The 15047-nt window shown below is 36.8% G+C and overlaps 1 long non-coding RNA gene across 1 annotated transcript in view; it reads right to left on the minus strand.

Moving 5' to 3' along the window:
• LOC122240441 overlaps positions 1–6384 on the minus strand; it is a 40876-nt gene extending 34492 nt beyond the window's left edge. Inside the window, exon 1 of the long non-coding RNA XR_006220184.1 lies at positions 6322–6384. This is a non-coding gene — a long non-coding RNA (uncharacterized LOC122240441). The remainder of the gene's footprint in view (positions 1–6321) is intronic.
• Positions 6385–15047: the final 8663 nt, after the last annotated feature.

The raw sequence follows: 15047 nt of genomic DNA on the forward strand, positions 1-15047 counted from the left end.
AGAGATATGACAGGGTTTCCTGGTCTCTCACTATACCAGATGCATTTTATTTCATGTAAAAACATGGTGATATTTGGGATATGAGCAGGTTCTTTCCACTACCACCAAGAGAAGACAAATTTTGCTTCTTATCAAGGAGATTCTGAGCTGTGGGCAGTAGCAGCATCTCAACATCCTATATTCATGCAGAGCCCAATGTGAGAGGAAATTCTGTAGATATTCTTGTTCTACTTTCAAACCTTAGCAGGCCCTGCACATCTCTGCTACCAAGAGGAGCTTTCCAGTTTCCAACCTGCACCCATTCTTTCATGTGAATATGCAGTGGAGGCCTATTGAGAGTAACTTGTGTGTGGGTGCAGACACCCTTGTGTTTGTGACCTGTAGGGGTTCTACACTTTCACACTAGTCCACACTTGTCCTTTAAGAATGTGACAAAAATTCACTTGTGTTCTTCTTAGCCGCTCATATCTTCTTTTCTCCTATGTTCCCTACAGGGTAAATCATTGGGTGTCCCATGTTTCTTTTGAGCAGCCTTTTACCCTTTGGAATTTAGTTCACCCGATTACACTGAACCTCATTTCACTGATGAAATCAAGAATGATTATTCTGTAGATTATTTGCTCTTCTCTAAGGCAGTGTGGATTACTTAAGAGTATGGATTATTGAAAGCAAACAGACAAATCCAGAAAACCACATTGTTTCAGGACATTCTGTAAGACAACTGACCCAGCTTCTACAACAAGTCAATGGCATGGAAAAATAAATAAAAGGAGAAAGTACTCAATAGTTAGAAACCTAAGAAATATAACAATACAAGGTAATTTGCAGACTGCGTTTGTCTCTTGTTTCAAACAAACAGTGATGAGATATTTCTTAATTGGGAAATTTTGAATATGGACTAGTTAACTAGATGATACCATGGAATTATTGCTAATTGTGTATGAGAGATAATAATATTATAATTATGTTAAAATGCATTTTTAGAAATACATAATAAAATATATAGATGCAAAGTGATGGTATCTGAGATTTGAATTAAAATCTTGGTAATCTTAGAATTTAAAAAGATTACCTAGCATATGTGAGGAGAATGAATTAAGAAGGTATGAAACTATGTAAGCAGAGAAACTACTCCTATGGTCTACTCCTATGGGGAATGACGGTAGCTTTGACTGAGGGGAACAGCACGTAGTAAGTCCTCAGTAAAGATTTTGTTAAATAAAGCAATGATAATGATATAAGTTTACACACACACACACACACACACACACACACACTCACTCACCCACTGATTTTTTTAAAACAAATTTAAGAAAGTAGAATGTGTCCCTTTTGAAAATCACATTAACTTCAAATAAAAATTTAATAGGAAAAGAACTCTTAGACTCATGAAGGCTAGAATTGTTCAGGTCATACTCTGTCCAAGAAATCTTTTCCTATTAGCCTATCAGTACCTGGAATTCAAACACTATAGGTATTTGGATTGAAAAACAAAAAGTACAGATTATCAACTTTATCTGTTTGGATGATAGTGATGTTCTTTTGTAGCTTCTACATCCAAAGTGAAAGGAGAACTGCATGTATTGATTTAACAAATATTTATATCAACAAATGTACACCTGAATAGACTAATTGATGTCTCGAACTTGAACGTATACATAATGAAACTTTTGAGTTTCCCCAACTTCTTCCTGTTCCATCCTAAATCTATTTTGATAAATTATACTACTGTCCACCTAGTTGGTCAAGACAGAAACCCAAGAGTTATCCTTATTTTCTTTCTTTCACACCACACATTCAATCCAACAGTAATCACTATGATAACTGATTCTATCTCTAAAATAGATATAAAATACATTCACTTATTTCCATTATGGTTATCACTAATGTAATCCAGGCTGTCATTGTCTCTTGCTGAATTTATTTGAAAACTAGCAAACTGGTCTTACAGCTTTTACTTTTGTCCCTTTAGACTACATTATCCACCCAGCTACCAAAGTCAAAATCTAAGTCTAATCACATTCTAAAAGCAGAAGTTAAATCAGAACATGTCACATCTCTGCTTATAATCATTCAATGTCTTCACATTGCCCTCAGAATAAAATCCTAATTCCTTACTGTGGCTTGCAAGGCTCTGGATGATCCAGCCTTGCTTACTTCTGCAACTTCATGTTGGGCCATTTTCTTCCTTACTCACTCTTTCTGTTTCTTGAATACATCAAGTTATCTTCCACATGATCTTTGTCCTTGCTGTTCCCTTTGCCTGGAGACTCATTTTTAGAACTTTACAATACTGACTTCTTACCATTGCAGATCTCAGCTTTAATATTGCCTTTACATGTGCCTTTTATGGTCTCATGATGCCATGTCCAAGATAGCTTTATCTCCACCTCCTCAAGCCCTCAGATTTCCTTTATTGGCATCCTATGTGTTTCTTTCATAGCATTCCCTAAATAGATGTTTGTTTATTTGAGGGTTTTTTTTAGTTTGTTTTTTTAGTTTCTCCCTTATTAGTATGTGAGCTTCATGAGAGGTAATTTAGTACTGTATCTCCAGTGTTCAACACAATAGCTAGAACATAGTCAGTAATCAATAAAATTTGTTGAACAGATGAACTAATTTAGCACCATCTATATGTCAAGTCCTAGGCTAAGTGATGGGAATACAGTAGCAAACAAGCGAGAGTAGTTCTTAATCTTCTATAGGTCAATACTTAGTGAAGGAAACAGATATTAACAGTCACAAAATCAACAATTTAACTATAGTTGTGATTGGAGCTATGGAGGGATCACAAACAGGAGAAATTGACTTTAAATTGCCCCTAGGAAGTGATGTCTGAGGTATTTTCCAAGACCTGGTGGGAAGAAACAAGTGAAAAGGGGTAGGGAAAAACAGTCTTAGAAAAAGAATAGCATAAATAAAGGACATGAGGAGGGAAGAAGAGTGGGTGGTTGTTGTTGTTGTTGTTTTTCTTTAGACAGAAGCAGTCCCAGAAGGTTTTTGTGCTACATTCAAAAAAGTTTTCTTTGGCCCCTGCTCTTGGTGCTTTTTGGTCTTAGGGGTTCACAGTTGAGCTGTTGCCTCACTCAGTGCCTCTTATACATTCTCAGACACATATTGTCTTGTACAAAAGGCACAAAGAGACCATCTGCCCTAGCTGAAAAGATTAAGTTGAAATGTTAATGTTTCTTCAGAATTTTAGGGGAAGCTAGGAAAGGAAATAGAATAAGTTTCTTTTCCACATCAGTTTCTCTTCATTTTGACATATATCAAAGACAAAAGTGCCCTTTCTCAAATTTATATTTGTGGACTAAGAATTTAAATGTGTGACATTTAAATGATGAAAATAGAGTTCCGTCTGTTAAGTCAGGAGAGAATCAGTGTAACCTGAAGAAGTCCCCGCTACCCTTGACTCCATGGTGGTCCAGCTGTGAGATGCTGCAAAAGCCACTAGCCTTCTCCGGAATTCTGTTATTTCATTTGCACAATAATATATTTAAATCTGCTAAAGGAGGCCAGAAATTAAACAGATTAAATATAATCACACAATGAAGTATCAGAATACAAAGTAGTGTTTAGAAATTTATCTTAATGCAAAGTGAGTTTGATAAAATAATAATACATTACCTGGAATTTATGTCTAAATTATTGACTTGCTAATTTTGCTAGAGGAGAGAGAAATGGTTCTTACTATAGTTTACAAAAGACCATAAAAGAAAAGTAGATGTATCATGGGGTACCTGGTTTTTAAAATGGTTTATAACAAGATACTATAAATAACTTACGTCATTAAATGTGTTTAAAATACTTTATTATAAAGATTTTATCTATACAATACTTTATAGGAACACCTGTTGAGAGGCATTCCCAACTTATGCATGTTTGAGGAAGTACAGCATACCATGAACATACCCTTGAACTCTGTAAACTTTAAAATATAAAATATTATTCAAAAAAGAATTCTAAACTTTAAATCATCTTTATTTATTCCAGCTTTGCTTATTTTGGGGCATATATGCACTATTTTCATCTCTTTCAAAACTGACTCATGTTTTTCATAGTTAACTTTGGTTTATTTTTGCAAGCAGACCATTGACTCAAAGCACTGCATTTACTGATGACAGTGGATCCTTATGAATCTCTTTTAACCCTTGTTGATAGAATGTCCCTTTGGTATAGAGTGCAATGAGGTTTTCTCAGGGTAGACATGAAGAAGGCAGGACGTCTGTCTTTGCTCAGTTTTCTAGCCATCACATCTTATTTGGAAGTAGTCTGCTTCAAGTAGTTAAATCAATTCCTGGGGAACCTCTCCTTCTTTATGTTTTATTTTTTTCCTTTTTTTTTAAAATTACATCATGCAAGTAGTTTGACATGAGGAGATCTTGAAGGCAATGGTTTCCTCTGGCAATGGTGACTTCCCTGTCACTGGAAGTGTTTATTTAGTTGGGCATAGGTGCACAACCATTTGGAACCATTCTTTCATTCAAGAACAAATATTTATTAAAACACCTTCTTTGCCAGGCACTGGGATACTCACTAGGAGTTCAAAGGTGGAAATTCATACTCATAACAAGGGCCCTTGTTTGGTGTCAGACATACAGCTTTAAATCAAGTGCTAATTATTCTAATGGAAAATGGGGAATTCAACTTTTAAACTCTTATATGGCCTAGAAGACGTTTAAAAATATTGACTGATTTCTTGGAGTCTAAAAACCTGAAAGCCTTCTAGAGGGGTTATTAAAAAAGACAAATGAGAATAGTCTTCAAATCCAGACAAACTTGGATTAGCAGTCTGACTATACCACCTCTGAGCTTTGTGAGTCTTGGGCAAGTCCCTAACCTTTCTGAAGCTCAATTAGGTTTTTGCTTTTTTTTTTTTTTTGGTTTTATTTTTAGTCTCTAAAAAGGGTATATTTTGAAGAGGGCTAAATGGGATAATGTATGAAATCCCAGCACCTATTAGGTATGGTAGAGTAGAGGTATGTTTAGTGAAATTGGAGGTTGGATTTAAGCACAGATACTAACGGGTCTCTTTTTCTCTCTCACTCTCTCAATGTGTCTGTTGGGGGGATGGGCTGGGGAGGATGTTTTATAATAAAGAAGCAGAGGGGTGCCTGGGTGGCTCAGTCGGTTAAGCGCCCAACTTCAGCTCAGCTCATGATCTCATGGTCCATGAGTTCGAGCCCCGCATTGGGCTCTGTGCTGACAGCTCAAAGCCTGGAGCCTGCTTGGAATTCTGTGTCTTCCTCTCTCCCTGCCCCTCCCTTGCTCACACTCTGTCTCTCTCTTTCTCTCAAAAATAATGAATAAACATTTAAACAATTATAATAAAGAAGCAGAAGGGAAGAAAAATGTGAAGATCTAGGGAGCACTACAATGAACTGTGACAGACAATGAACTGTGTGGCTTGAGCAGGTTTTCTGAAGGCAGTGAGCTTCAGCTAGTGCATCTTGTATGCACCCAAAAGAATGACATTCACTGTGTCCAAGGGTGTGTGTCTGATGACAGTTTTATAATCAGTCTCTGTTTGCGACCTCAGAGAACCTGGAAAGCTTAATCTTAGTAGTCTTTAGTTTTGAGAGAAAAGTTTTTTTTTTTTAATATTTCACTGCTTTATTTATTATTTCTCATTAAGGAAATAACAGTATGTTCCAGAACTAATCTTAACTTATTAACAGCTAGCTCTTTATGAGGCACTTTAGTAATAATAACCAATGTTTTGTAGCATTGTACAGGTCGAAAATGCTTTCACATCTTTGTTCCCATTTTACAGATGAGAAAACTGAATCTCAGAAATAACTTGTCAAGTTCATACAACTGGTATATGTTAAAGTAGAGACTTGAACTCTGGTCTTTTCCATCATACTGCACATAAATGGGCCATACCTCAGATTAGGAGATCAAAATTGTCAATGAAAATAAAATTAAAATTCAATAAATATGTGTCATTATATTTTACATCAGTCTTAAATTTATGAGTAGATAATCTTATAAAAGCCCTTATATTGTCATTTAATTTACCCCTGCTGATCAATTTCTATTCTACTTAATGTTTATATTCTATTAAATATGATGTCACTGAAAACTTCTGGAATTTGATGAGCTTGTGAGATTGGACAAACAACTCACTCAAAACACACACACACACACACACACACACACGCACACACACACACACACACTCGTAGGCATTTAATTAAATATAAGAACTATATGCAGTAATTAATTTAAGCAATTAATATTTGCTTATTATGTTATTAGTAACCTACTTTCAAATATTCCTGTATAAGTAGTATGATGTCAATTAAATTTAATTCATACCATAGGGGTGGTCAGTTAGAATAATGTGCTGGCAAATGTTTAGCAACCAGCTCTCAGAGGGGCAGAGTCCTGATTTGTAGTATTTGCTGATTTCCATTGTGTAACTATTCCCACTCACCAGGCCAGTTTCAAGTTACCAGTGTGAGGTCATAGAATGCAGCGTTGGGAAGAGATGTGCACAGTTGACCCATAGCCAGTACAAGCCAGCTCTAGCACAACACTGTGACCTTACAGTTCTTTACTTAGGGATCCAGATCCAGAACACTTCAAATGTTGCTATTTAATTCTTCACCAGAAGGTTTGGTGATAAGTGCAAGGGATGTTGACATAATTTCTGGAGAGTAAGCGAATGATAGGGTGCAAGGGATATACCTGGCTAAAAGATTACACAGGCATCTCTGTCCTTGAAGGAACAAAATGAAGGATCCAACAAAACCCAGAAGACTAACATCTTTAGAGTATGTTCTCAGTCTAGAATTTTGGTCCTGTGTCTCCCTATTTACTCAAGACTCTGTCTGATTTAATGAGAAGTTTTGCTAAATTTTTTATTCAACTGTTATTATAAAGCTTGTTGGTGTGCCTAAAAGGTAGAGAGCAGGGACTTCCTCAAGCCCATGGGAATAGCTTGTATGACTATTTTGAAGCTTGCCTGCTAATAAATATTCCTATGAGGCAGAATTTGGTCAGATGTTTACTTTCACTACACTTATCACCTAGTGGTGAGGTCATGGGGAAGAAGTCATAGCTTCTACTTATCTTATATTACCAAATGTGGAGGCAACCGATATTTACCAAAACAATGTGACAATTGTGTAGGGCCAACTTGGCATATATCAATTTTCAATATCACTAAATGCATACTATGCTTGGGGCATTGTAGCACAATAAAGTCTCTGTCTACACAGACCTTTTAGGTTGATTGTACCATGAGTGATTTCAAAATGCAGTGTTACCATTTGTATTTGTAAAGAGTGAAAACAATCCGGATGCTAAGATCACACATACCAGCAGAAAATGGTTTATTCATAATACTGGTGTTGTAGTCAAGATAAATATACAAATCCCTTCACTCTCTTATCAGATAACAAGATCTTAAAGTGTGCAGGTAATATTTAACAGTACTGATTGTGTAGCACCTTGGTGTAATGGGTTTAAAATATGGCTTCCAAATTTCTGACTCTCCTTCCTCTAGATGTGGGAGGTGTATGTCCATTTTCCTTGAATCATTATGGGTTATGATTGCCTGATCAATACAACATGACAGAAGTATTGCTGTGTCAGTTTCTTAAAATATGAATTTGGGAACTCTGGTAAGTCCACAACCAGATTTTAAGAAATTGACTGCTTTCACTCCTATCTCTTGGGATGCTTGCTCTTAGGAACCAGTCTCCGTGCTACAAAGAAGCTTGAACCACCTCTTGAAGAGGACTGCATAGAGAGGAACCATTAGGTAACACCAACCTACCAGTCATCTAAATGAGACTTTTGGGAGGTGGATCACTCAGCTTCAGGCAACAGGGAACAGAGAAGAGCTGCCCCCGCTAAAACTGGCCCCAATTTTTGTTTTAATTTTTATTTGAGAGGGGGAGAGAGATAGAGAGAGAGAGAGAGAGAGAGAGGGAATACAAGTTGGGGAGAGGGGCATAGGGAGAGAGAGAAAGAGAGAGAGAGAGTATCTTAAGCAGGCTTCACTCTCAGCACTGAGCCCAACACAGGGCTTGATCCCATGGACCTGGGATCCTGGGATCATGACCTGAGCCAAAATGAAGAGTCAGATGCTCAACCAACTGAGCCACCCAAGTGCCCCCCTCAAATTGTAGATTCCTATGCCAAATAAATGCTTGTTGTTTAAGCCACTAAGTTTTGGGGTGACTTGTTATGTGGCAATAGAAATCTGAAACACCTGGAAATTTCTGCAGCTGTGAGAAGAGGCTAATAGATTTTTCTCAGCACCTAGCCATCTCTCTTTCCTGTTACCTGGTGAATAGTTCACGTGGAGGTAGTACATAGATTTCTCTTGTGTTTCCTCCCTTCTGGAAAGTTTCCTTGTCTTCTGCCTGGCCCTTTCTGATGGGAATCTGCATCATACAAAACTCAAGCTGAGGCAGGGATTGGGTATGAATACCTTTCGCACCAGTGGAAGTTTGCACAATCTGTCAGATCTGTAGTTTCTGCATGGGTACTTTTCAAATATGTTAAATTGCATAATTCCTTTTTCTTTTTGGTAAGGTATCATCAGTCCTCTGCTAATTCTTCAGGTGTGGACTTATCTTACAGCTCTGTGAATTTCTTCTAAGGGATAGCACCCTGGATGAGAATTTAAAGATGTGAGTAGTTGCTTGGCCAGTGATTATGAACTTGGTCAAGTCATTTGACGTTTCTGGGTCCATGGAGGACTAAGACATTTAGAAGCACTAGGCATTGAGTATATCATGGCCCCTTGATCCCAGATCTAACTGTAAGCAAATACAAAAAAATTCTGATTTTCCCCAAGATGACCACTTGATGCTTTTTTTTGAATTACCGCCTGTCAAATTTGCTATTTTTTTTGTCGTTGTTCTTTTGGTACCACTTATTAGTCTAGCTAATTGGGCAACAATCTTCTAACTCTCAATTGTCTCATCTGTAAGATGAATAAGTAGATTAGTTGATCTGTTAAATATTTTCAGATCTAAATATTTGATCCTGAAAGTGCTTTTATTTCCTTTCATTTTATTGCTATTTGCTTTGCCCTTTGCTATAACTTTATTGGAGTATAATTGACAAAAAATAAACTGCACAAATTTAAAATGTACCATTTGAGAATTTTTGACACACTTATACATCCATGAAACCATTGCCATAATCCAAATAGTAAACATGTCCATCTTTGCTATAAATCTCCTGTTGTCTTTGGGAAGCCTTCCCTTTCACCCTTATCCACCCCAGTCACCAAACAACTACTGAGCTAGCTGTTTTCTGTTACTACTGATTAGTGTGCATTTTCCAGAATTTTATTTAAATGGGATCATAGAGTATGTATTTTTTTTTCTGGCTTCTTTCACTCAGCATAATTATGTTGAGATACAGCTATGTCGTTGCATGTATTAATAGTTCATTTCTTTTAGTTGCTAAAGAGTATACCATTCTATAGTTATGTTTATCCATTCACTTATTGATGGACATTTAGATTGTTTTTAGTTTGTGGCTGTTATAAATAAATCTGCTATGAACGTTCACATATGAATCCTTGTAGGAACATATGATTTCATTTTTCTTGAATAAATATCAAGGATGGAATGACTGAATCAAATGGTAGTTATATGTTTAACACTTCAAGAAGCTTTTCCAAAGTGCTTGTACCATTTTACATTCCCACCTATAGTCTGGGAGAGTTCCAGTTCCTCTAAATCCTTACCAACATTTTGAATGGTTATTCAAAAAATTTTTAGCCATTCTAAGAAGCATGTAGTTGTATCTTTTTGTGGTTTAAATTTGTGTTTTTCTAATAACTAATGGTGTTGAAAATCTTTTCATGTGCTGATCGGCCATCTGTATATTTTCTTTGGTGAATATCTGTCCAAATTTCTTGTCCATTTTTTTTATTGTTGAGTTTTAAGAAAGTTTTTTTTTAATATACTTGTTAAAATTTCTTCATTGGATATATAATTTTAAATATTTTTTTCTCAGTCTGTGGCTTATATTTTCATTCTCTTAATGTTTAGTATGTTCTTAAAGAGAGAGTTTTAACACAGGTGACTTATTTTACAGACTGTTTTATGCTCAAAGAGGAGCATAGATGGATCTGGGATGACAAAAGTAATAGCAAACAATTCAGTGGTTTGGTATTGAGTGTCTTTTTGTATGGTTTTATTTAGTTAGCATTTGTTAAGTGACTTTTCTTTATAAACCATTGTTTTTAAAATTTTTTTAATGTTTATTTATTATTGAGACAGAGAGAGATAGAGCATGAACGGGGAAGGGACAGAGAGAGAGGGAGACACAGAACCTGAAGCAGGCTCCAGGCTCTGAGCTGTCAGCACAGAGCCTGATGCAGGGCTCGGACTCACAGACCGCGAGATAATGACCTGAGCCGAAGTCGGACGCTTAACTGACTGAGCCACCGAGGTGCCCCTACTTTTCTTTATAAACCATTGTAATATAAATAAGCATTTTGGTAAGTAATGTTTAAACTTGAATTCTGGGCCCAAAGAAAATTTTTGAAAACAGTTTCCAGTTTAGAGAAGACCTATTCTCTTGGTTGTCACTGTATTATGTCTGATCTGTGAATAGTCTATGCTAAAACCCCATGCATGCTATCTGTATTTCTACACCTATGTCGTCATCTGCATCTGTAACTATTTTTATTTCTATATATGTGTGTATGACTTGCAAAAAAAAAATATAACTTGCATTCACATTCTGCTCATGTCTTTGGTCAGACATAACCATTGGGAACACTGTTATGAACTCAGAAGTAAACTAAATGATAATATAGTACGTGTCACAAAAACCATGTACTTTAGTCCATAGTGAAAACATGGATCTTCTCTCAGGCCTTTATCCAGACAATTATTTATAAAGTAAGATAGATTATAACCAGTGAGGCCATACTGACAGCATGTGGAATAACAGTTTACAATGGTGGGAGGAGAGAGAGATAAAATACAGATCCAACAACTACAATGCACAGAAGTCTGGATTTATTTTATATAGTTACAGAAAGCCTTATAAGCATGAATTCTCCAGAGGACCTTGAGTCATCAAAAACTTATAATAATTTATTTCAGAAATGGTTGAAATAAATTATAACTTCTTAAAAGGAATAAAGTTTTGAAAAGCACATAATTAAATCCTTGATAATATAAAAGAATTTATGTAATGAAAGAATCTGAGGCTATGAAAATGTAAGACTTACAGGAGAATGGAGTCAGAAAGCTGAATGGAGTTAAGGTAGAGTTTATCTTGAAAATTCTTCCACTTTAAATATTCTAAGTACAGAATAGAAAGATACAGTTAATTGGAAGGGAAGAAAGTAATAGTTACTGAATGGATTTCTGGCAGTAATTGAAAAGGGATATTCCCACGCAACCAGTTATTAAGACTCATGAAATTAAAATTTTATCTAACATTTGAAATATTTGATCTAGAAATTTAAGAACAGGTAGGTCTGAAGGAAGGAATTTTATTTCCTCTGTTAGAGCTTTTTAGTGCTTAACAACGTAACTTTAGAAACAGCCCAAACTGTGTTTAGGTTACAGCGTGATCGCTGGGTTTTTGTTTTTGTTTTTTTCCAAACTCTAGGTTTCTCATCTGCAAAATGGAACTAGAAACCCCACCTCATGGGATAATGGTGAAGATGACATGGAATGCAGGTATAGGACTTAGTACAGTACCTGGCCCAAGGTTTCCAACACTCAATAAATATTAAATATTACAATTATCATTATTGTTTCTTCTAGGCAGAAATCTGGAAGTGAAGAAGCACTGGAAAATTCAAGTAAAGAACATCAGCTATCAGTCCCATAATTTGTGATTGAGGATTGAGATCAGGTTTTATTTTCATCTGTTTTTGTTTCTTTGGTTTTAATTTAAAAAACTTGAGGAAGTCCCCAGAAATAACTGACCGTTTTTTGAGGGTGTCCCTCGATGCTTGTGGGCTCCATCTGGGTTGCAGCCATTATTTTACCTACTTGACAGATGAGGAGGTCCCTGAGGTTAAGTGTTCTTCACAGCAGACACCCAGGTTGAAGGCGGAGTTAAAGTATGCCCCAGGTCGCATAACTCATTCTCCGTTCAAGAATCTTCCCTAATCCCTGGTGCCATTTGGGAATGGTTTCAAAGGCATTCCAACGGCAAAATCATGCCAGTGCACTGGTTATCAATTATTTTGTTGATCCTTTAGCAAATCCTCAAACTGATTTTTCTGCCCTCCTGGGACACAAATCACACAGCTGACCTTAACCACTTTGGCATCCCCCTCTACTCCCAAGGCGCACAAAAAAGCAATGCAGGGCTAGTGATTTATTGTTTTCCCACACAGGTCACCCTCAAGCCCAGACAGATAGAGAAGATCTGTCTTTAATGAGAGAAATGTACCATTACTTGGTCATAAATTCAACTTAGTGGTAATTTTAGTAGGGCAGCTTGCCCAGGCTTTGTAGAAACACAAATCAAAAATCCCAAATTCCAGGCATATCCTCCTAGAAACTCTTTTGGCAACTCCATTCCCTTTGCTTTTTAAGGAAATCCATTTCCCTAGTTATAGCCCCTAGTTGCTTAGGGTAGATTTGCACAAAGTCTAGAATCACTGTGGCAGCAGAGAGGGGAGTGGGTGGCATGCTGCTGAAATTATTTTCGCCAAGCATTAGGCCCTGACTTCAGTCGTCAAGGAGGCACAAATGAACCGACACGCAGATTCAGTATACAGTCCAGGAGAAGTAGTTCGCAGTAAGAGTATTCAGACAATTCCGTCTAAGGAAAGGTTTTATTTTTTCAAATCCTCGTGTCCTTGGCCAATTCTAAACTGACTAATACTAGTCCTTACCACTCTTAGATTGTAGGATGTGTTTTTATCCCCAGAGTTGACTTAGTTTGAGTTGCTGGGTTAGAAGTATGTGTAGAGTATGTTCAGACATAATACTACCAGACATCTTGCCACACTCTTAGAGGTAGACTCGAATGTATCCTCTTACCTTGTATCATCTCCTGTGCTCACTTCCATCATAACAACTATCAGCTCTTTTGTGCTTAATTATTCACATATGTTGCTGTCTACAACGCTGTGTCCTCCCAGGTGTAGGGTGATGTCATATCTGATTTTGTTCCTCTAGTTTCTAGCCCAGTGTCTGACATGTGACAGATGTATAGTTAACATTTGTTGAATGAACAGAAGTATGAATAAATTAAGTTCATGCCTTTCCAGTAAGGTCTGACTTTGAAGTCAGGGAGTCTGGTAAATTGCCATTTATTTCTGTTTTCAAGATGATATGCTTGGCTAGGTGAGGCAGTGTTTTGGAAGACAGTGGAAAAAAAAACCAGACCTGAGAACAACTGCCTCCCATAGGTAGGATAACTGAAGTCTATTAAAAATATTACTTCATCAATTTGAACAAATATGTATAGATTGCCAACATAGCTAAAGCACTTGTGCCAGCTACTGAAGAAAATTCAAGGTAACTAGAAATCAAAGAGTTTATAATATATTAATCTTTTGTTCTAATATCCAGTGTATAATGTTATCATAAATTACTTTTTTCCAATAGCATAACTCTCTCCAGAAAAAAGACATGAAATTCTAGCTCTCCTTCTCTGATTTGGTTTTATAGGTGGGTCTGCCGACATTCCTCTCCTCAGTTGTAGGGGGAAGTTTAACTGGCAGTTTATTTGTGTTGCTATTCATCCATCTAGCATATGAGAAGGTCAGGATTAGAGCAGGAAGGGAGGCCTAGAACACCCATGGGATGGCATGTCTGGATTCTTACAGTTCTCTAGGAAAAATCATGGAGAGATATCATTTGTACACCTTCCATTTGTATGGTGTCAATTTACATATGTCAATTATATCACAGTGAAACTGGGAAAAAAGAGTTCAACAATAAGAACTAAAAGACAGTGGCTCTCAGGCTTGGGCAAGCATCAGAATCACCAGGAGGCCTTATTAAGACACAGATTGCTGGGTGCCACCTCCAGGATTCCTCATTCAGTGGTTCTGGGTTAGGATTCCAGCAGTTGTATTTCTGAAAAGGTCCCAGGCAGTGCAGGTGACACTGACACAGTGCAGGCAGGCAGACCAGCTGATCTGAGGTAAGCTCAATACTTACCTTCTACCAAGTCTTGTTCTGCCATTCTCTTTATAACCCATAGGGTGATTCTATTTTTATGGTTTTGTCAGGGTAGTCTTGGCCTGGGGTAAAAGAAAATCAGTTTGAATTATTTTGTAGCCATTTCTTAGTGATCTAGGGCAAGTTTTTTTTTTTTTTTTTTTTTTTTTTTTTTTAATGTCAGATGTTTTCCTTTTGCCATTTAGCCTATGTACTTATGAGCTGCCTCTCCTGCCATTTAGTTGGAGATAAAAACAATGATAATATCAATGAAAACAACACATAAGCCTACTGTTAACAAAGACATGTATACATGTTAAGTGTTTTACTTACACCATTGGCCTTGTGTGAATAACTACCTGAAACGATGAATTTAACATTAGCTCTTGGATTTCGTACTTCTTTCCCTCATCTGCTCTGACTAGGAAAATAATTGTAGCTTCAGTCTAAATGGGGAAATATCAGCCAGGTCTTTCTGTCTTCTAGATAGTTCCTGTAGTCCAGCCAAACTATCTGGCTTTCTGATTAAGCATTTTTTATAAAGAGGAAAAAATGTTTCCCCAAGAATCATTTTTAGTTATTTTCCCCTTTCATGATGAAAGGCTTATCTAAAAGCCCAAACTTCATTCAGGATTCTTCCCCATTCATTGTCATCACCCATCCTTCCCTGACCCCACTCATCCCTCAGACAGCCAGGGATTTAAAAATATGTTGGAAGATTTTAATAGTGTCTGCAGAGGAGAATTATATTCTTCTGTAATGTAGCATTCGGACACTAAGCAGAGAGATAGCACAGTCTGTCTAGCTCATGTAATTAGTTTCATGATACTGTTTTAATTGTGGCACAGCTTAATCATTGGCTGTGCACAGATTATGCCACATAGTTAAAATAATTATGGGGATTTGATAAGATAATACTTTGAA

The sequence above is a fragment of the Panthera tigris genome, chromosome B4, assembly GCF_018350195.1.
Source record: "Panthera tigris isolate Pti1 chromosome B4, P.tigris_Pti1_mat1.1, whole genome shotgun sequence".
In the NCBI taxonomy this organism is placed as follows: Eukaryota; Metazoa; Chordata; class Mammalia; order Carnivora; family Felidae; genus Panthera; species Panthera tigris.